Here is a 21,777-nt window from a genome sequence, read left to right as displayed (position 1 = left end):
AAGCGTAAACCATTTTTTATGGTCCTTCTGGAGCTATCGAGCAGTACTTCAACTTAACCAGAAGAGAAGGAGCCTTGCCAGCACTAATTAATCACCCCAGTAGAAGTTGTTTTCAGAATATGACACTGCCTTTGTTGATAGCATTTAAGAAAACCTGTCTGGAATTACTGTCACCATGTTAATTTTTGACAAATTACTGTAGGATCTTGGTCAACCTACTCTGGCAGCTGGATATTATTGCAAATGCAATGACTAGCTCAAGTCTGGCTTTAACAGCATCAAGTCCACCCACTGACACAAGCAGGGGGGGTCTGTTAGTGACAGTAAAAGGAACACAGCTGAAGATGAAGCATCATCAGTACTAGCATTGATGTAGTAGGCAAGATGGATACTTAACAGTTACAAGTTATAATTCTGATTGATACACCTGGACTAGTCCAGTTGACATGCTTACTCTATCAATTTTTTGACACTGCTTTATATTCAGTATAGCCTGATGAATAAAAATATTACAGATGTGAATGTTATGTTCATTACAATAAATATTCCAGTTTCACATCAGATTTTTTTTGTTCGTATTTTTATTCAAATACCCAGTCCAATATGTAACTTCAAAATATAAAATGTATGTTATACTAGTGTATGATCCTGGGTCAGATGAAATGTACTACAACTTTCCCATTAACTCTTAAAACAGAGGATCTGATTCCATGTAATTATTTGGTTACATTCATAGAAGGAGACTATTGTTGCAAATTTTATACAAATAATATTTATCAGAGGAACAGATAGGTGGAAAAAAAGCTCAAACAAATACTCCAAAATACATAGTGTTTAAGTGCAAAGATAACATAGCCAACATGTGGTGGGGCAACATGCTATCTAAAGTTAAAGGGTAGGAAATATTATCAAGCTTTTATTGAAAATATCTAACCCTCATTATTTATGTCAGATCAATTAGTCTAGGAAGTTACATCACAGAATCTCTGAAAATCATTAATTTCTAGCTGAAAAGTGTTTTACTGTCTTGCCTTTTGATCCTAATATATAGATATTCCAGGACTTTATAGTTTAATAAATTAAGTCCTGATTCAAAGAAGCCTTTAAAAGGTAAAGTACTGTATTAGCTGGAAATAGGGAAATAAAATGACCTTTTAATTATCCTTCAGTGTGATTTAGTTTGAATACATTAGATTGAATGACAGAAGTTGGTCAACCTTTCATTTAAACAGGGGTAGACATACCTTCAAGCTCTGCCAGACAACCATGGCTTATTCAACAAATTGCATCCAATTTTCTTCTTCATGTTTCCTTCTTCTAATTGCCAGTCTAAATGTATTCTTGTATACAATCACTATAAACAGAGCAATCACCAATTATACAGTCAATTAGTATCTACCATGTTTTGAAAAGGCCAGGCAGAACCATCACCTTGCATAATCAGTTATATTAGAACATTCCTCTTGATCAATTGTCCTCAAGATACATTGAATAAATTTCATTAAGCAAAAGAAAGAAACACAGCTGTCGTTGATGCAAGAAACCATTACAGAAAGGCAAGAAATGGAGACTGAAGGGAAAAGGCTGCCATCCTGTTGTCCATTGCTGAGTGTTCCATAGCCATGATGGTGTTACTGAATCTTGGAATGGAATTCTGTAGGGCAAGTAGGCTTATGGTACTCAGATTTTTATAAAGGGGAAGGTGTTTTGCTGTGGATTTTGAGGAGTATTTTTTCTAAACTGCAAATATTTTTTTAAAAATCAAATTCTGTACTAAATTATGTCACCATTAATGTGGTGCACAGTTCCACTCTATGAACCATGCTGTTCCCAATGCTGTCAGCTAAGCCACCAAAGAGCTACATTATTTCAAATATTCATGAAAGTGTGTAGCACTGATGGTGTATAGTTATCCTACAGCCACAGAACTGCAGTACTGCTGAATTGAAGGCAACCGAGTGAATGGGTAACATGGGAGTTGTCTTTGGGATCCATTTCAGCCTTCTAATTGCTCAAGATTTGCTTTATTTTTCTCTCATTTATACTAAAAAAATTAGGAAGAAGTTCCCTGAATCCTCCTTGGTTACACTGATTCATGGCTCATTTAAGCAGAGTCAAGCCTACCTTTTTGTGTATTTGCATGCATATAGAGACTTAGTGCCACAAACACTGTGCAAATGTCTGTGTGTATAAACATAAATATGTATGTACAGACACACATAAGTATACATATATCAAATATATCTTGGAGTTTAGCATCAAGTTTTGTCTAGAGGAGACTGAACATGCAAAAAGACTGTGTGCCCATACAGAGTCTGCAATAAAAATACAATTAAAATTTTATGAATATTTTCATCTTAGGTATACTGAAGTGATAAAGCACAGAATTTGATCTGAGTCATAAACCCAGGAAAATAGCCTTTCCACTGCTGTTGAAAACTCCCTTTTGAAATCAGAAACACCAAGGTGCCCATTAAGAAAAGAATGAATGTCATTGCACAGAGGTAAATTGCTCTCCATGCTTCAGCATCTTCTGTAATGGGGGAGCAGGTTATACTCTCTTTCTGTCAACCACCTTGTTAAGAAAGGAATTGTTTGTGTTTGTGAAACAAATGCATCCCTTCATCCATCTTTGTTCTTGATCATGAAAGACTCATTAACACTAGAATCCAGGCAAGCAGAATCATCCCATCGATTTCTTCTTACCAGAGCTTCTCAGAACCACCAGAGTCAAAAAATATCTTTAAAAAAATTAACAAATAAAGCAAGTAAGTTTAAATAACCCTTGCATCCTGAGAATTATCAGTGCTTTAGGTCTCCTCATTGCTCTTTCCTGTTTTTCGGAGAATATATTTTCTCACTCTTGCTGTTAGTTTTGAGAAACAAACTAAGCACAAAGAAGGAGTTGCTCAAAATATATATGTTGTTTGTCATAGTTATTGACAAGCAAAGAAGGTTAAAACTTAGATCTCACTGAATGTCAGGGTGAGATGACTCATGTGCATCAGGCACAGAGAACACAGAAGAATTAATTCCTCCTTGCTGGATTCCCCCTCCAGCTGCAGTGACCTCTGCCTTTCCACTGACATGCTTATTGTAGCTGAGTGGGATCCAGGCTGTTGTCAAGGGCAAAGTCAGCTGTCTTCAGGTCCCCTATACTCTGAAGACAGGACTGAAGATCCTGCAACTCCTGGAATCATTCCTAGAGATCAGGGAAGTGGTGTTGAATAACCAGTATGTGTTAGATTTACATTGGTGTCCCAGTCCGCATGAACCATACTGACAGTACCCAAAGCATAGTTCTCTTGTTCATCATGAAATGTATCAGATTAATAGCTCCATTCAAAAAGTTTAAGGGTATTTATCTTCTCTGCTGTCATCCTCATCTCATCCTTTCTAATGCAGAACTGCATACTGTCACAAGAATTTGGAACACATGTTAAGAAAATGTCAACCATCAAGATGTAGGTAAGAAGGCAAACCAGCTTCCTTTCTATTGCAATCAATTAGGTATATTTGCACAGTTTGTTACTGTGTCTCATTTTAGAACTGATAACATCTTGCAGAGGAATGGCAGTTTCTCCTAATGAGCCAAATGGATGGCTAGTCACTGCTGGAAAATACCTGAAAACAGCATATAGCTTATTAACAACCTGTTGATGTCCCCCTTCATCAGGAAGCAGAGTTCAGAGAAGTGTGTCCAGATGGTAAAAAGGATAAAACAGGCCATTCAACCTGCTTGAAAGGCATGGAAATGAAAGGCATTAGCTCACTTGATCAGGATGACATTGGGAGAGTTTATTTGTTGTTTTCTTTTTCAGGTGATACCTGGAAAGCATCAGGTAATGAAGAAACTGGAACAAATTGCTTTCCTTTTCAGCACATGTGCTGGTGTCAGCCCCAGACAATGAAACAAGCAGATTCTGATGAAGAAAGCAAAAGTGTTGATCCTAATTAGAACAGACAAAGGCATTTTTCATCCTGGATCCCTTGTTTAAAGGTTGACTCTTGGCAGGCATGTGATAGCTCAGTGCACTAACGGCACTGGTTACCAGGGCATCCATCACACGGAGATGTGCAGTAAGTTCAGAACCAGACTTCATGCCTGAAACTGAAATGCCTGCCAGAAGCAGATAGGTCATTCTCTTCAAATGATGACAGAATAATTGCCTCCCAGTGGAGGGCTAAAATCTGCTGGCAGACCTTTTGGGGATTCTGCAGTTATTGCTTATCTGCCTGATTATTGTTGAACTTAAGGAGACCTTAACAAGTTACCCGGGAGTCTTGAGCATGACATGAAACCCAGAAAGTAAGCAATTTTGGAACCTGGATCAAAGACTAAAACTTACCACCAAGAGCTCAAATGTAAATGACAAAATCCAAATGTGCGTACAAATATTTTTCCAGGAATTTTCTAAGATTTTTGAAGAATCAAGCATAGGATCTTCCTCAGGTATAGCATAAGTTGAGCATGTGAAACAATCCTTTTTATTTTATTCGCTCTTAGAGTGTCTAACCTTAGCAACTACTGGCCTTATGTAATTCATTTTAAAGTGGTATAAGGGACATATGGAAAAGAAATTCAAAATGAGAGAGCATTCATCAAAAATTCAGTTGAATGGCTGCCCAGTGGCATTGGGATGACTCCAAATCTAAATGTTCTTTCTCACACTTTGTTTAAGGTCAGGGATATTCTAGCAGTTAGTTTAGATTAAATATTTTTTGCCATGTTGGCTACACTGGAGCACACAACAGTGACAGATTTTATGTTTGGAGTGGTTTCACAAGGGAAAGTGGTGAGGCAGTCCTGTTGTGCAGATGAGTGCTATAAAAAGCTGCTCTTGCAAGTGTAAATGTGGTACTGGATCTTGTCTTCACAGTTTGGCATCAAATGGAAGATAATGAATTCTGATACCCAGGGTTAATACCTTCACATTTTTTAGGACAGTTTCTAAAGTGGAAAAGAAGGCCAGATACAGAATAGAAAGACAAATCAGAGAATCATAGAATAGTTTTGATTGGAAGGGACATTTAAAGGTCATCTAGTCCAACTCCCACATAAATGAGAAGATACTTCTCTTTTCCATATCAGTCTTGTACTGCAAACAGAGCATGGTTTTCATCTGACCAGGGAAGAGAGTAGTTCTACTGCTACCTGATTGCTGTTTATGGGGTCAATCCTTCTCTACCACTCTGGTGTCTCATATACATATACACTCTGTTGTCTCGTAAGCACAGCCACAGATTTGTGATTTCCCTTTCTGTAAGTTTCAGGGAATCGTCCTTTTCCTGCTCTACCTTGAACTTAATGATACAGGTACAACCTTCTCAGAACAGTTTGAAATTCAACCCCCAGAAAAGTTATGATATCCTGACTCTGATACAGTGGGGAATTACATTGCATTCTCAGGGAATGGGAAAGGATGGCTTCAAATATTTACTACAGCATTCCTCAGTGTGGGTCTACAGTTGTTTTGACAAAACAATCTGAAATCTAAACAAGATCAGATACTTAATTTGTACAGAAAACACACACAATTACACACAATGTGTAATTGTAGACATAAGCTGATAGATCTTATAATGTTATCATCATTTGCATTCCTAACTAGACTGTGAAGAAGACTATCTTAATTTTTGGGAGGCCATAGTTATTTAAGGTTAAATTAATATGATGATGTAACTGATCTTTTAGAAACAATTCTGTTGTGGTTTGAGTTCAGAGGGGAGCTGAGCACCACGTAGCCGCTCACTCCCCTCTTCCTCCCCAGTGCCGAGAAGGAGGAAAGCAAAAGGCCCAGGAAATTAATATAAGGACAGGGAGGGATGACCTCATCTATTATGGCACAGGCAAAAGACAGATATATTAGGGGAAGAAAAAACAACATAAAATTTAATAGAGACACTAACAACAACACCACATAACAGAGTAGGGCTGTGAGAAACATTGCCACATCCTGAAAACACCTTCCCCTCACCCCTCTCCTTCCTGGGCTCAGTTTTGCTCCTGATATCTTTACCTCCTTCACCCAAGCGGCACAGGGGGCAGGGAATGGGGGATGCAGTCAGTCCTGCAACTTCTTCCACCTCAGGAAGGGGGAACTTCTGACATTCCTTGCTTGCTCCAGTGCGGTCCCCCTCTCACAGGAGACAGTCCTCTACAAACCAGCTCCAACACGAGTCACTCCCACGAGCATGTGGGGCACTGTGCGTATTGCAATCCTCCCACTGCCAAAGTACAACAGCGGGGCCTTCTTCCCACAGTGTCCCGGCCTTCTTTGGGTGCAGTCACCTGTCCTGGCGTGGGGCCCCCCACAGGCAGCAAATTGGCATCTGCTCTGCCATATACTCTCATGGTGGCAGGGGGGGTGACCCTGCTGTCTCACCATGGGATACAGGGGAGTGTCTGCTCCAGCACACCTCCCCGCCTTCCTCCTCCATTCTTCCAGTGGCCTCGGTGTTCTCACAGATGTTCTCCTCACACCTCTTCCTCACAACTCCCATAATTCATCCCAGATTCCCCTTCTTAAATATGTTATCACAGAGGTGCAGCTAATTGACCCAGCCTTGGTGCAAAGGTGGGTCTGACTTGGAGCCAGGGGAATTTTGAGAAGCTCCTCATAGGGGGTCACCTCTGTAGTCCTCTCCCCTGTTACGAAAAAATCCCCGCCACTCATTCAAATCAGGACAAAGGCTTAAACTCAAAGGCAATGACTTAAAAGAAAGAAAATAGCTCAAAGAGATTAAATTGTCCACTGGGGACACAAAAAGATTAGGGGAATACATCTAAATAAGTCACAGAGAGTTTCAAATTAAAATTTCTCTTATCTTTCCTTTTCTTCGTATATACATATGTACAAACCAATGTGAGTAAATGTAATCTCAGGGTGCTACATTATTACCTGATGTTAATTGTCTCAGCTTCATTGATTTCTGTAAGATTATATGCATGTATTACAAACGGGGACAATAGCTGGTGGTTTATTTTCATAGAAAGTCTGTCATCAGTCCATCATACACTCCCACAGTACTGAACCAAATTGCTGGGTAATACACATTTCAAGATATCAGTAGAAAAATGTTTTGAAAAGTTCAGTCAGCACCTAGCAAAAAACTAGAACTGAATGTGTGAAATAATGTCAAATATTTTGCCAACCAGAACTTTACACAGTGAGAAAAATGACAATGTGTATCTAATATTTTGAAACATTCAACTGCACAAAGCTTCATTTCCAACTTTGTTCTGAACTATCCAGTGTAGAAAGAAGTGAATATCTTTTATGACTTCCATACAGAGTGGTGCTAGTATTCTTCTTTTATTGCTGCTTCATAGCAATATCAGGTTCTCTTTTTAAAATGATATTTCAAAGTGTTTCTGTTTGAGTGGTAAACTCATAGGCTGACAAGTTTATTCTTCAAGGTGTTACTGGATGTGATTAATTTGCTGGAAAAAATAAAATAAAAAAACCCACTCATTTTATAAGACAAAATTAAGTGCACTTCATCTTGGATTATAACACAGAATTCATGATACATAGTGTTGCAAATATGCTGTTCAAGATTTCAAGTCCCAGCTACATGGTGCATGACTCCAGCTCAAACAGAATTCACAAGGAGCTATACAGTACCTTTGAAATGTAACATGCTGTTACCAAGATCTTTGTGCAACACTTTTAGCTAAAGAACATTTTTGAACAGTATTCCTCCATTACCCATTTCGTTATTTGGATACACAGAAAAAGAGGGAGAGAGATGAGGCAATACTCAACTACATTTATATCCCTTTCTGAGTTCCTGATCTTCCACCATTTCTGGCAGTGCCGAAGCCTGAGGACTTCATTCCAAATCTGACCAGGAAAACATATGTCTGTTCTCAGAAAATATCAGTATTTGAAACAAGAAATTAAAATGATTTGAGGGTTTTTTCTTACTCTTTTCTCCCCCCCCCCCCCCCCCCCCCCCCCGAACTAAAAGACTTTAGGAAATTATTTTTGGAGAAGGAAAATGCAGGGTTTTGTAGCTTGTCAACTTCCTGCCAACTGAACACTCCTGTCAATTTCACCTCCTGACCTCTTGTCAATTTCATTTTCTGCCAGAAGGCGGAAAGTGACTCTGATGAGAATCTTCCAGGCAGGGAGCCAGAGCCAGACGCTGGTCACCTGCTTTCTCTGCCTCTCCAGTTCTCAGCATCCCCACCTGTACCAAGCCTACTTCCAGTTCTCTAATTCCTCACATGAAGGGTCTTTGAAAACCTTTTTTCCTTTTTTTTTTTTTTTTTTTTTTTTAGGTAATAGAAATGGAAACCATAATCATAATTTTTCAACACAAAATCCTAAGAATGTTTTTCCTTTTTTTTCCCTATGGAGAATTTAGATTATATATTTTTCTGAACAGATTGGTCTCTGTTCAAAAATCATTCTGCCATAAAATTGACTATCAGCTCTGTTTCTTTCTTCCTCCTCTAATGCCTAAAAAGGGGCTTAGCTGACTCCAGAATATGAAGGAATGATGCTTCCTAAAGTACTCAGCATGGCTGCTTGTGTTGGAAATGAGATGAAAGCACTTGAATCATTTTCCTTTTCAAATGGCAGTCTAATTAACATATAGATCAGCTGGCTAACACTTCCATGAAATATGTACAGTACTTATTATTAAAATACAAGCACTCTTTGAACTTCAGCAGTCACTTGAAAATTTTTAATCTTCTGATTCTGACTTTGTTTGTAATAGTTTAGATAAGAAATTGGACAGCCAGGGTGCTAAACCTAAGTAATCATTTGGACACTCTTAATGTCGTGGTTGTGCTTCTATTTGTTTAACAGCATATATTATGCATAAGGAATCCCAGTTCAAGGATTTATCTAAATTGAATGTGTTATAGCAGATGACAGCAAGAGGATTTCTTTCAAAATTAGCTTGTGTCTTTTTAGGCAGAGTGAATTATCCCCAGGTCCCATGAAATCATCTACAATAGCTTTCACTGGCTCTTGGCAGCAATGGTACCTTCTGCTGCGAAAAGCCAATCAACTGGAATATGCTTTTGTTTCTGGACCTGAAAACGGCATGAGACTGGAGCATGATGCATGAAAAACAGAGGAAAAAATCCTGAGGGTAGTGTTACTGCTCACAGACCTTCACATCCTGGATATAAATGACAGGGCGAGTTTAGTGCTTGATTCATGGTGAGGGTGAGGGAATCTACATGAGCAAACAATTGTTTAAGCCTATAAGTGCTACACAATAGGTAAGAGAAAATTGAGTCTTGATTTGAATGCATTAAATAGCCTTTTTGTTTAATTAAAAAAGCCCTTGTATAAAATGACCTTCTTCACTCAATATTTATGACAATTGTTCAATTTGCTTCAACATAAACATGGACAACCAATAAGATGATTGTAAAATTGAAAGATTGACTTGTTTAAATTCACTTTCTCTGTGTGCTTTAATACAGTCTGTAGATAAGAAAAATGGTTGGTTTTTTGTTTAGTTGGTTTGGTTTGGGATTGTTTTTTTTTTTTTGTACCTGGTTTCAGCAATTCCAATGAGCAAATCAAAATGTGTTAATGGAAAAAAATTGTTTGGCTCTTCTTTTTTCTATTGAAGATGTGAAAAAATTGACTGAAGCTAACTGTGGACAGTTCCAGTGGACATATTTCAGAGCTCATCGCTTACACAAGGAATTTAACGATGTGCAAAATTTAAAGTCACTGGGATTTAGACATCTGGTAATATTGTTAAATTATGACCTTTAGAAGAGTTTTTTTCTTTAAATCCAAACTTGGCCCTGATTTTCAAGCTGAATCTATATCTCTGGGATGAGTTTTGCTCATAGTTTTCCACAGACAGAGAATCACAGGGGAAAGTGATGAATGAATGGCAAGTGCAAAACTAGAGGAACAGTTCATTTTGCATGTCGGACTGCAGCCTTAGTTTGAAACTACAACTCTAGGTGATAAAAAACTTCCAGAACCCCTAACTGGTAGAGAACTGCATTAGTACAAATAATGCCAGATGAATTGCGGTATTGGATAAGGATTATCATAAATTGGTGGTAAAATATTTTAGGCTGGAACTAGAGATAGGTTACAACAATCTGAAAAGAGGAGATTTGGAATAGAATTTCTATGAAAATTATGGGAATGAGAGGGCCTAATTAATTTTATGTGGAGCTTGAAGAATTTATGAGTATGAATAGATGATGTGGTTCCTTGAGTTGGCAGAGAGTCTATTCAACAACCCATGAAATAATCCTTGATGCAGGCTTCTTCAATAACAGCTGAATCATCTATATTCACTAGGTTTTTGATTTCATCTTTGGTTGAGCATTTATGAGTATTGGGATGAAGGATTAGTCTGAATCAACACTTCATGTGATTGTACTTTTAATTTGTCATAGACATGGTAGGCTTTGTGTGGGTGTATGTTGTAAATTAAGTATAAATACATGACTTTCATTACTTACTCTGCATTATTATTATCTTATTAGCAGCATGCTGTGAAGCCATTGCATACCAAACACTATCTCAGACAGCAGTTTTTGGTAACCTATTTGTGCAGAATTTAAACACTGGCCTAAAGAATACTGGTCATGTAATACAGTAAGAATGATAGCAAACATATCAATTAAACATTATCCTTCTTCTCAACTTCATAGTTTCATTTCTGGTAAATTTTCTAGCCAGTGGAAAGTAAAGATTAGATTGATCAAATGTTCAGCGGAGCTCTGAGAAGTTACCTTCCTTTTCACAATCAGACAGGGGTTATGATTAAATCCCTGAGTGTTTAGGTGATAGCTCACAGAATATTTTAGCAAATTGCAGTGGATTGAGCTCTAGCAGTCTGACACTTAGCTCTTGATGCCTTTGTTTTACAAGATTGTTACTGCATGAGATACTTAGTACTGAGTAGTTCCAAGTGAATTAAATGAGAATGTGAGAGGAACCATAATTTAACTGAAGCTCTTCCTGCGTGCCTTGCCTTCAGAACACCACATTTTTGGATTCTCACATCTGTGCTGCTTGGGGCTGACAACTTAGGGAAAAAAGTATTTAACCTGTAAGGGTTAACAAATGAACCTCAAATAAAATGTATCATCCTTCTCTGGAAAGGGGTGGGAGGGTTGGGGAGAGAGGGATCTGGTTTAGCAGAAGGTTGTCCTGTAATCTACCTATCCTGAGTGTTATAAATCACTGTGAAAGAAGACAGACTTTAAAAAGTAATTATGGCAAAAATGCATGACTTAGATGGTCCTAACAGAAAAGGCTACATAATACATTTACAGTTGATGCTGGTTGATAAGGATTATTTTCATGTGATTCATTTTCTACACGTCTGCATTTGTTCTTTCATGTTCGTACTTAATAGCTGCTAGGCAGTGAGACAAATGCTCATGATTCTTTTCCTTTAAATGAAGGAGAGAAACATGATATAAAGACCAATTAGGTTTTCTGTTCCCCAATCTTTTTTCCATAAAAACATTCTTTCTAGATGATCAATCTATATTTCACAATCTGTATCAGATAAAAACTTTTTAAGACTTCAATTCCTGTCCAAAGACAACCGGATTTCATCACAGTATCCTGAACTGTAAATCACCATAATGGTAGGTTTAGCTGCAAAAGCTCATCTTAATCCCATTATTTGTGTTATCCTCTGTTGAGGGCTACTATCCTAATACTAGGGAGAGCTAATTGCGGTATAAAACCATTTCTAAGCTTTCATGAAAACTGATTAATCCTGAGTTTGTTATGATTACATTATAAACCCAGCTGTAGGGTGTGAAGGCTGAGAAAAGAGCACATTTCATTTAACCAACACAGAGACCTTTTTTAAAAAAAAGTGAAAGAGGATGTTTAAATATTCTTCCTTTTTAGTCACCTTCAATATAAGCTTCCTGTACTGATGTACCAAAACCCATGGTATCTCCTACTGAAACTCTTCTATACAGTGTGTACAATTAAATATGGGTCAGAAACAAGCTTTTAAACCACTGTAACTCCTCTACAGCTAGATGATCAGATGAACCTGCTTTTTCTCTCACTTTTTTCTACCTGTGACCAAATCTTCAGCTGAAGGTATGTGGTTTCATCTTAACCTTCATCTACCCAAAATCTAAAATAATAGATAGGAGAACACTAGGGATGCATGTCTTGTTCATATGATATCCACCAAGCATTCTGCAGTGTAGTTTTCATTTTTCTTCTCTTAAGTCAATTCTCCTCCTGGAGATGGTAAATTATGACTTCAGCAGGGAGAATCACTGTCTCCGTTACACATCTCCATGAGTTCCTATGATACACTCTGTTTAGTCTGACTTTCACAATTTATAGTGCTGTCTATTCTCAACAGTAATGCTCAGATTCTGATCTGGTGGGTACTTGGGAATATCCAAAGCAAATAGAAGGAAATAAAGCTGATGCTGCATTTTGTCACCTTCTATTTTTAATTTGTCTCCAAGCTGTTTGAGGTGATTGGTAGGCACCTTTAATTCTCCTGCCAAAATCTGTCAGTCCACTGTACATGTTACTATTGGAATGAGAAGACTTCCTGTTGACCCTGGATGCTCTCATTGATCCGCAACAGGATTGATACCACAGTTACGCATGCATACATGTATAAATGTTCTAAATATACATGTACATATCGATAGCCATATACTGCAGATATTTAAAATTATCTACTCACAAAAGGTTCTTCCATCACCTCTGAACTTAAACCATTTTCAGTCTGAATCTCCACACATGCCTGTATATTTTTTTTTCTGTCTGAATTCTCTTATTCCTTATTTTTCTATACACCTCTCATGATCTTTCTCTGTAGGTGTTTGACATTCTTGTTGAGCGCTCTATCCTTTCTTCCCCTCTGGCTGTTTACTGTCTGCTCCCTTTAACAGACTCTTTTTTGAGTGTAACATGCACACAGTTGTGCTTGACTTAAAGTCAAACTTGTTTATACATTTGAAATGAAGTAAAATAAGTTCTCCCAACCCTCATAACAATTACTTGTATCTCTGTTTAGTTATGATTTCTTCAAGTTAGTAAACAAGTCTTGAATCTGATCTAAATATTTTATGCTGGCACTATCTTAATATAAGTAGTCTTTGGCTGGTACAAAGAAAAATATAGGATTGTTAAATGGGCTGCTTCAGATTCAGTTGTGAACATTTCTTTAAATAAAGTAGGAATGACGTCCCTGTAGAGAAGAACATCCAGAACTACTAAAAGAAATATAATTCTTCTGTCAGTCTGGTAGTTTTGTACATGGTTTCTTATCTTCTTGCCAGTGATGCCCCAATTCCTGTGTGAAGAGCAGGATGAACAGGGGGAGCAGGGTTTACAGTTGAGGTGTGCCAAGTGACTTTTGCTGATAACAGTGGTGGCGTAGACCAAATAGTGGTCTAAGGAAGTCTTTATGTTATGGTCTTCTCTAAAAGTCTGGCAAAGTAAGGCAACATTGCAACCAGTCATTCCCTTGCGTCCTAAACATGCTTTCAATCAAGCAGCAATTATCATTCTTACGAGTGAAAATGTTAAAAATCGTAATATGGGAAGAAATCATCCTTCCCAGTCTTCTGCTGTTCCCATATTCATGACTATCATCACCATTCTTTCTTTTACTTTAAAGGAGACAGTGGTTTTACACATATCACTTTACAATTGTTCATTGTAGGTTTCTATTTCAGAAACACAAAAGATACAAAGAGATATAAAGAGAAATGAAGAGGTTAAGCTTTAGTTACTGGGCAGGTATAATTATCCTCTAATATTTGCCTATATATATTACTTCAAAGTAAAACCTTATTCCAGTTCAGTCATACAATTTTATGATTCATTATCCCACTCTCAAAGATTCATATACTCATGCTTAATTAATTTCTCTCAACTGTTAACTACTTTAAGCACAGATGACACTTACTTAGTTCCTTTTATCTAGACTCTTCATCCTCTCTTTCACCTCACCTGGATTCCTCCTCTGTAATCATTATCTGAAAGGGCATAACTGAAATCAACAATACTACTAAGTTGAACTGCTTCTCGTCATAGTGATGTTCCTCAGAGAATCCTCATAAAAATCCACCCTAACCATTAAGCTATATTTTTTACTCAATTTTCCCAAACATTATTTGAGATTGATGGATTTGTTTCTTCTATGTGGTGCCACTCTGACGAAAGAGTGATTATAACAAAACACCCCACAGTCTCAGAAACTACATAATACTACAACAGTTTTGGAACTGATGCCCATTCCCCTGTTGTGGAAATTGCTGTGATCATACTCCAAATAACCTCCTGTTCACTCTTGATATATTCAAATCAGAGTTTATGCAGGGTTGAAACTGTAGGATGTGGTAACTATGGATGATTAGAAAAAACACCCCTAACAATCATCTAATAAAACAAAGTGATTTACAAATTCACCTTATTTTCAGACATGGACTTTGACACTTAACTGTCGTTGAAACTCCTAGTAGGACCCAGGGAAGTGGTGGAGTCACCATCCCTGGAGGTATTTAAAAGACATAGATGTGGCGCTTAGGGACATGGTTTAGTGGTGGACTTGGCAGTGTTAGGTTACCGGTTGGACTCAATGATCTTGCAGCAGCTCTCTCGGATCTGCAACATGATCAAGAAAGTAACACAAAAAAGAACAGTAGGAGGAAAAGTACATTTGCCTGCCTGGGAGATTGTACTGTGGACAGAGCTGCAAAACAGATGGGAGCTTCTTTGACCTTGCCTGCTACAAACTTATCACTGGACATGTTTAATTAAAAACACATCAGATTAAGTCATTTTGTTATACGGAAAATGTTGGACTCCCTCAGGTGCAATCCCGACAAGGACAAGATTCTTCAGTGCATTAGCAGAAATCAGCTGCAAAAATAGTTTAAAGCCCATCCTACTGGGGAATTGGACAGGCATGAGGTAAGCAAGTGCTTAAGCAAGGCTTTTGCTCTTTTATTTCTCTGTTCAGCAAGAAGACAGAGTAACTTACAATAGGTGTGAAACACCCAGTTGAGACAAATTATGTTCATAACACTCCTTTATTTCCCTATTTCCCTTATAACTTATGTTTCTCTTATACCAACCACTTTTCCAACTCATTTTTCTCTCTCTGGGACTGGTGGAAACTCAGAATAATTAAAAGCCACAGATGAGGAAATTTTTGTTAATTGGGAGATAAAAAGAACAAGATATTAACAAACAAAAAACCTATAATACCACCTTATAATAAATGCTCTCTAATGTGATCATCAAGAATTTCTCTAGAGGTATTAAAATTAATTTTAATTTAATATTTAGAAATAAGGAACTATTAATTTAATCTGAGACTGGACAATTTATTAAAAATTGCTATTAATGGGTGCTAATAATAGAATTTACCATGTGTAAACTTCCCTTTTAAAACTTTTTAAAGGGATGCAGTCCTTATGGTTAAAGCTATATATATGTATATAGTTGCTCACACACACACAGTATGAACATATACTGCACAAGCATAGATATATGCATGTGTATATGTGTGGTTGGTTTTCTAGAGGTTATTCATATATAAAGGCCTTAGAATACTCCTGCTCTCAGAAGACTATAGTCAAAAATGTGCAAGTGATTTAAAACAGTACCAGTTTCTTTGCCATGAAGACTTACTAATAGGAAATAAATATGTGAGCTCTAAGCTACAGCTGACAATAACTTTTAGAGTAATTCTAGAGCAAGTTAATAACTTCATATATGTTAAAGATGTTTCTGTTTTTCCCAATCTAAAAAAAAAAAAAAACCACAAAAGCATAAACAGTAGGAGTTACAAATTCCATGCAAAAGTGAGACTGCCCATGGTAAAACTAACCAATGGAAAGAGGAATCCACTATTGCAATTTCCTAACTGATCATGCTGACCATCAGGAAACCAGAAGTAATCTCATTTTTTAACAAATGCAGTTCCTACTCTAATTGCAGCTCCTTCCCCTAATGAAATGTTAATGTCAATAATGCAGGGATGGTGAGCCCACATAAAGTTCTAATGATACCATCAATAAACCTTATATAGATAAATATGCCTTGGTTTTTTGGTATTTGAAATGGTGTTAAATTATCAAAGCAGCTCACTGAATACATTTGCATGAGTCTCCAGAGATTATTAGTATTAAACTTGAAATCTTTTTGAAGATGACATTAAGAATCTGATGTGAACTGACAAAAACAAATGAATTTCAAGCTAAACTTGTTACCTTGTCCTTAATTCGCTTTGGGGTGTCTACCAGTAGTGTTGGAATTGATGTAAAGTGGCATGAATGTTTAGGATGCCCATTGGTGTATTGGTAGAAGACAGTGTCTTTGGGCTGTTCTCTTAGTCATAAGGAGGATTTCTCTGGTTCCCACAGATTTTACTCAGACCTTTAAATGTTATGTCATGTTATGTTATGAAGCTTCAAGTACTTTCTTAAAGGTCAGTCCAAGCAATTAAAAATAAAGTGCTGCATAAGACTGCGTGGGGTTTTAAAATTTGATTATAATCACCTATATTTTTCCATTCAATTTTCCAGGTTTGGGCATCTTCAGATTTTCAGCTCCTATCTTTAATTGAAAACAACGCTCTTCTCTTCCTCTTTCCCCCAGAAAACTTTCTGAGGCTGAGGTGCTATTTTTAATTACTCAGTTAAACATTTGAACATTTGTCTTTCAATAACTGTCTTCCCATTTTGCAATTTGATCTGGAGAACATGAATAAATGTCCTCAAGCAGACATTAACAACAGTCACGGGATTCTGCCTAAAACTCCCTTGTACTTAGAATGCTTAGGGGGCACATCAACATATATTTTCTTCAGCAGTGGAGCTGGTTTAACACATCTATTCCCAGCCTCTTCTTTCTGATTTGGTCAACACTTCACTTTAGTGATGTGATAAACTGTTTGCCTTATCTGTTGAATTACAGCACTTTGCTGAACTCAGATACTTCCCAAATAGTTACTTCTTTTCCATAATGGAGGTTATTTTGATGATACAGTGTATGGTGTCCTCTTGCAGCAGTTACTTCAGCACAAGGTGAGAAGAATGGAGCTGGGTTGTGGAGGTGCCAAACTCTTACACAGAAACTCCTCAAGCATCACTTTGGTGCAAAACCAAGTCTTTCATGTTATGGAGCTGTGAATTTAAGAAGGTGCAGACACCTGGGAGTGGAGATGTATTGTAACACAACCTCACCATGTCAACTGCTAGCATGATAATATAATAGTATCTCTCTATAAAGCAGTCAAGTAGATTTAAATTAGAAAAATCACCTCAGGAGGGGAAAGAAAAAGAGGAGGGGGACTACCAAGTGCCAGATTCTAGTCTGATGCAAATTAAAAGACTTAACGTGACAAATCCCTGAGCAATGGGCTTTTATAATGGAACCACTGACAGTCCCTCCGTTTTAACAGTGCTGCCAAGCCCTGCCATATGAAAGCATAAAAGCAATCATCTGCTGTGTTTGGTCTAGATTCAGCTCCCTCCTCCTTGTTTCATGGACCACATACAAACCATTTTGGAGATCAACTGACATCAGTAATTAGACCCTCCCTCACAAGAACACACTGACAGGTACCTCAGGCAGTTCCAAGTCCCTCTGTTCAGATTTATGCACCCTCTGTCCTGAAAAAACCTCAGTCCAACCTTCCCTCAACCTACCCAGAGGGCAGAGCATCTCTAGAGTTTTAGTTAAACATGTTGGGAGCTAAAAGAAATTTCTCAGATAAGGTAAAATGCAGATATAAGCAGAAATATAAAAAACAAAATCTCAGAGTTTGTCAGTGGCTTCCAGGAGCCTGAAACATCGTGGAAGTGAATTAGAACCTCACTTAAAAGCATTAAAAATGCAAATCCCAAAGTTTAAACTAGGCAAAGTATTGCAGAAAGCATATGATTTTTAGAGCACCTCTCTCTCTTCACAATAACATTCTCACAGTAGTCATTTCTAATAAATCATTGAATCAAGTTATCTCTTCACAGCATGCCACACTGCCTATGTCAAGAACAAGGGCTCAGAAGTTATAAGTAATGGGAAATATATGCCTGTTTCAGTTTCTGGGGATCCCTGAGCATCAGGCAGATATCCGTTCCTCCTTCTATACACTGACTACTAGTAATCCTTGTCGGAGGACTACTAATCCCTATTAGCAGAAGCATTCCAAGAAATGGACTCTAGGTGCTATGATTACCTCAGACGAAATACTTGCTAACAGCATTATCTAATTACTAGTGAAAACTGTTTGGAAAAGCATATAGATACTCAGAAGTATTTTACATGACTGTTTAGGTGCCAACTGCTTAACTACGTGTCCTCAGAACGACTCTTTCCCACATATTTCACCTCCCAGTGAAAACAGCAAGGCCAACTTATTGATCTTGTACAAAGGTCTCTTGCACAAAGCTAGATACTCCTGCTAAGGACCTGTTTTGAGCCAAAGCATCTTTTAATTCAGACATTAGCTTGGTTGTCCACCTTATCAGGGGAGATAAGGTTCACATGCATACTTGGGCTGTGAGCACACTGAGAACCCCCTGCACAAACAAGAGTTCAGGATAGTTTCAATCCTTTTGTAGCTCTAAATGGAGGGATAAAGACTATTAGACTACTGTTAGGCACTCTGGAGGCACCTTCATGTCTGAGTACAAAGAAGAATTATTTAGACACAAGAGGAGAAGGTGAGGTCCAGCTCATGGGAAAGATTACAAAGTTTCAGCATCCATATACATTTGATCCCTTTTTCTGCGTTATTAATCACCTTTTTTTTTTTTTTTTTTTTTTTTTTTTTTCCCCAGGGAAAAACTTGTATCAGGAGATGAAGCAGATCTTCTCCTATATGAGGTTAAATATTTCACCCCAGCTCTCTCTTCTGCATTTTGCTTTAGGTTGGCTTCCTGCTGAAGAGAATCACCTCTTTCAATACATTACTCCTTTGTGTCCTGCTGGATATATAACCTGACTTAGGATTTCATTGCATTAGGAGTTGTTCAGCATTCAGAAATGTGAAAAGTTTGAGGATTTTCTCACAAGTCATTTTAAGTGAACATCTCCTGCAGCTCAGAAGCAGTACATTAAATGCAAAGATTACTCTTGTAACTTCTGAAAGCTCTTCCATTGGGTCCAGTGGGCTTTAAATGGTACACTCAGTAGAAATCATTATTAGTGAGTTTGATTCTATGAATGAGGTGAGGTCTGTCGATAGTGATAATGTCTTTTACTAGAACATATTACACAACTGAGAAATATGGAAATAACAGAACTTTTTTCTCCATGTAAGCTTGGCCTCACTTCTGTCTTTAGGGTTAATCATGACTCCAATAATTTCAGGAATTTATCATGATGTGTAGTGAAAGTAACAGTCTACTACTCATGCAATTGCCTATCAGTTTGGAGGGATTTAAAATGTGTACACTTCAAAACTATTACCCTAAGAAGAAAATTTTCATACTGATTCATAAACCACCCATCTCCATGAAGATCAAGTAATTCTCAAAATCATTTCATCATGACCTCTTCTTGTTATTATTGTTGCATGTGAAAAGTACATCTCTGTCGTCTCAAAGGCTTGGAGAGACTAGAAGGTTATCTAAATAGAAAAGGTACCCAAGATGCTGCCCAGCTCTCAGGTTTGCAGTGCCTCCAAGTTCCTCACAGTTAGTGTCTGGAGATTAAATTTTTACATCTTTAATGAAGAGACAGCAGGGGATTGACCCACCCCAGCTGTAGAACTACAAATAGCTTAAAATCTTTTAACCCTGTCTGATGTCACACAGAATTAATTTCCCTTAATTTTGATTATGTGTCAGTTAAAGATATAATCTAATATATATTTCTAGGATCTCATTATAATCAATGAAGGGGAAAAAGCAGCCCATCTACAAAATAATTTATTTGTCCTAGGACAGGATGACTCATCCCTCAGAAGTAAGTATTTCTCTTCTTTGACTATAGCTGAATGACTAGCTTAGATTAGAAATCTACTTTTAGACAGCTAAAGTTAGGACAGGTAAATTCTATTCTAAAGCAAAATATTCTACAGTGGATTTCCATTAACTGTGAGGATATTGTCCTCACAGTTGTTTTGGATGCCTTCCAAGCTCTCATCAGTAACATAAATTAATTTAATAATAAAAATAAATAATAAAAAGAATATTTTTTTTTTTTTTTTTTTGTGGTAAACATCTAGAATCTACAGTGGAATAAGCAAAAGAAAAAAATATATAAGCAGTTATCCATAAAGGAGAGCAATTCACTGTATACTGAGAAGATGTATCACATCTTGTGTATCAGCAGTGAATCAGAACTCCCCCAATATTTTCCCTATGGGAAACACACTACGGTCCCTGTTGAACCTGATGATGTGAAGGGTAAGGGCAACTTCTCATTCCCTCCTCTTCCCACTCAGACTGCATGGATTATAATGGTGAGTAATATCATGGTCTTGAGGAAAATAAGAACCTCAGTTGTTGGTGTTGACAAGGTGAGGGAAGACACTGTTAATAAATAAATAAATAAATATCAAAATTTTAAAAAATATAGTATAAAATATATAAATAGAACTTATGACATTGTTGAGGGCAACAATGGCAAGAAGACAAAGGAAAATAAGATCTGGATCCTCATGTTAAGGAAACTTCTTCACCCTAGCTATCCCATAGCAGAATCTCAGGCTTCAAGTCCAAGAAGGTAATTTCTTTGAGTGGTACAGCTGTAGAAACAGCTCGAGCTGGGTGCCTCCTCAGAGGGACCGCAAACAAAGAAATCCTTGGGCACTTGCACCTTTACAATCTAAATTCCCCACCCATTTCATGACAGTTCTGACCAGTAGTAATATTAGGGTCTGGGGTCTTCCCGTTCCTCATTGGTCCTTTCATTGTCTCTAGGACATTTCTTATCTCTAAGGTTGCAGTTTCTGCTGATGAGTGTAGTGGCCTCCTTGCTCCCTTATCATCCAGCCTGAACTGGCTCTGGGGCCTCCTTTTACTTAACTAGGTAAAAGTTCAGAATATCTAGGTGAAAGTTCAAAGCTTGTGGCCTAAGGCTTCAGCACATTTAGCTACTAATACTAAGCAAGTTATGCTAAGTGATTAATATCCTTTATTTCTTTACACTCCTTTCTAGACTCTTAGAACTGGTTGTAAGTTTATGCCTTTCTATCACCATTCACCAACTTTTCATTCATGTAATGTATCCATAACTGACAACAGTATGTGATTAACATTGGTTAATATAAAAACATATGGATAAAAGGGAAAAGGTACTCCTGATTACTGCTACATAATGATGTTATTAATGTAAAGGCTCTCACAATATACAGAACAATAAAGCCTGCTCCACCTCCAGGGCCAGACAACAGTTGAAGTTGTTATTTATATTCCTTTTTAAAAATCATGAATCATTTGTCATTTCATTTAGTCAAGGCTCCTCTTCTCTTCTCTTCTCTTCTCTTCTCTTCTCTTCTCTTCTCTTCTCTTCTCTTCTCTTCTCTTCTCTTCTCTTCTCTTCTCTTCTCTTCTCTTCTCTTCTCTTCTCTTCTCTTCTCTTCTCTTCTCTTCTCTTCTCTTCTCTTCTCTTCTCTTCTCTTCTCTTCTCTTCTCTTCTCTTCTCTTCTCTTCTCTTCTCTTCTCTTCTCTTCTCTTCTCTTCTCTTCTCTTCTCTTCTCTTCTCTTCTCTTCTCTTCTCTCTCTCTCCTCTCCTCTCCTCTCCTCTCCTCTCCTCTCCTCTCCTCTCCTCTCCTCTCCTCTCCTCTCCTCTCCTCTCCTCTCCTCTCCTC

This window comes from Strix uralensis, chromosome 1 (assembly GCF_047716275.1).
Source record: "Strix uralensis isolate ZFMK-TIS-50842 chromosome 1, bStrUra1, whole genome shotgun sequence".
NCBI lineage: Eukaryota > Metazoa > Chordata > Aves > Strigiformes > Strigidae > Strix > Strix uralensis.
Note: the sequence above shows the minus strand (reverse complement) of the source record.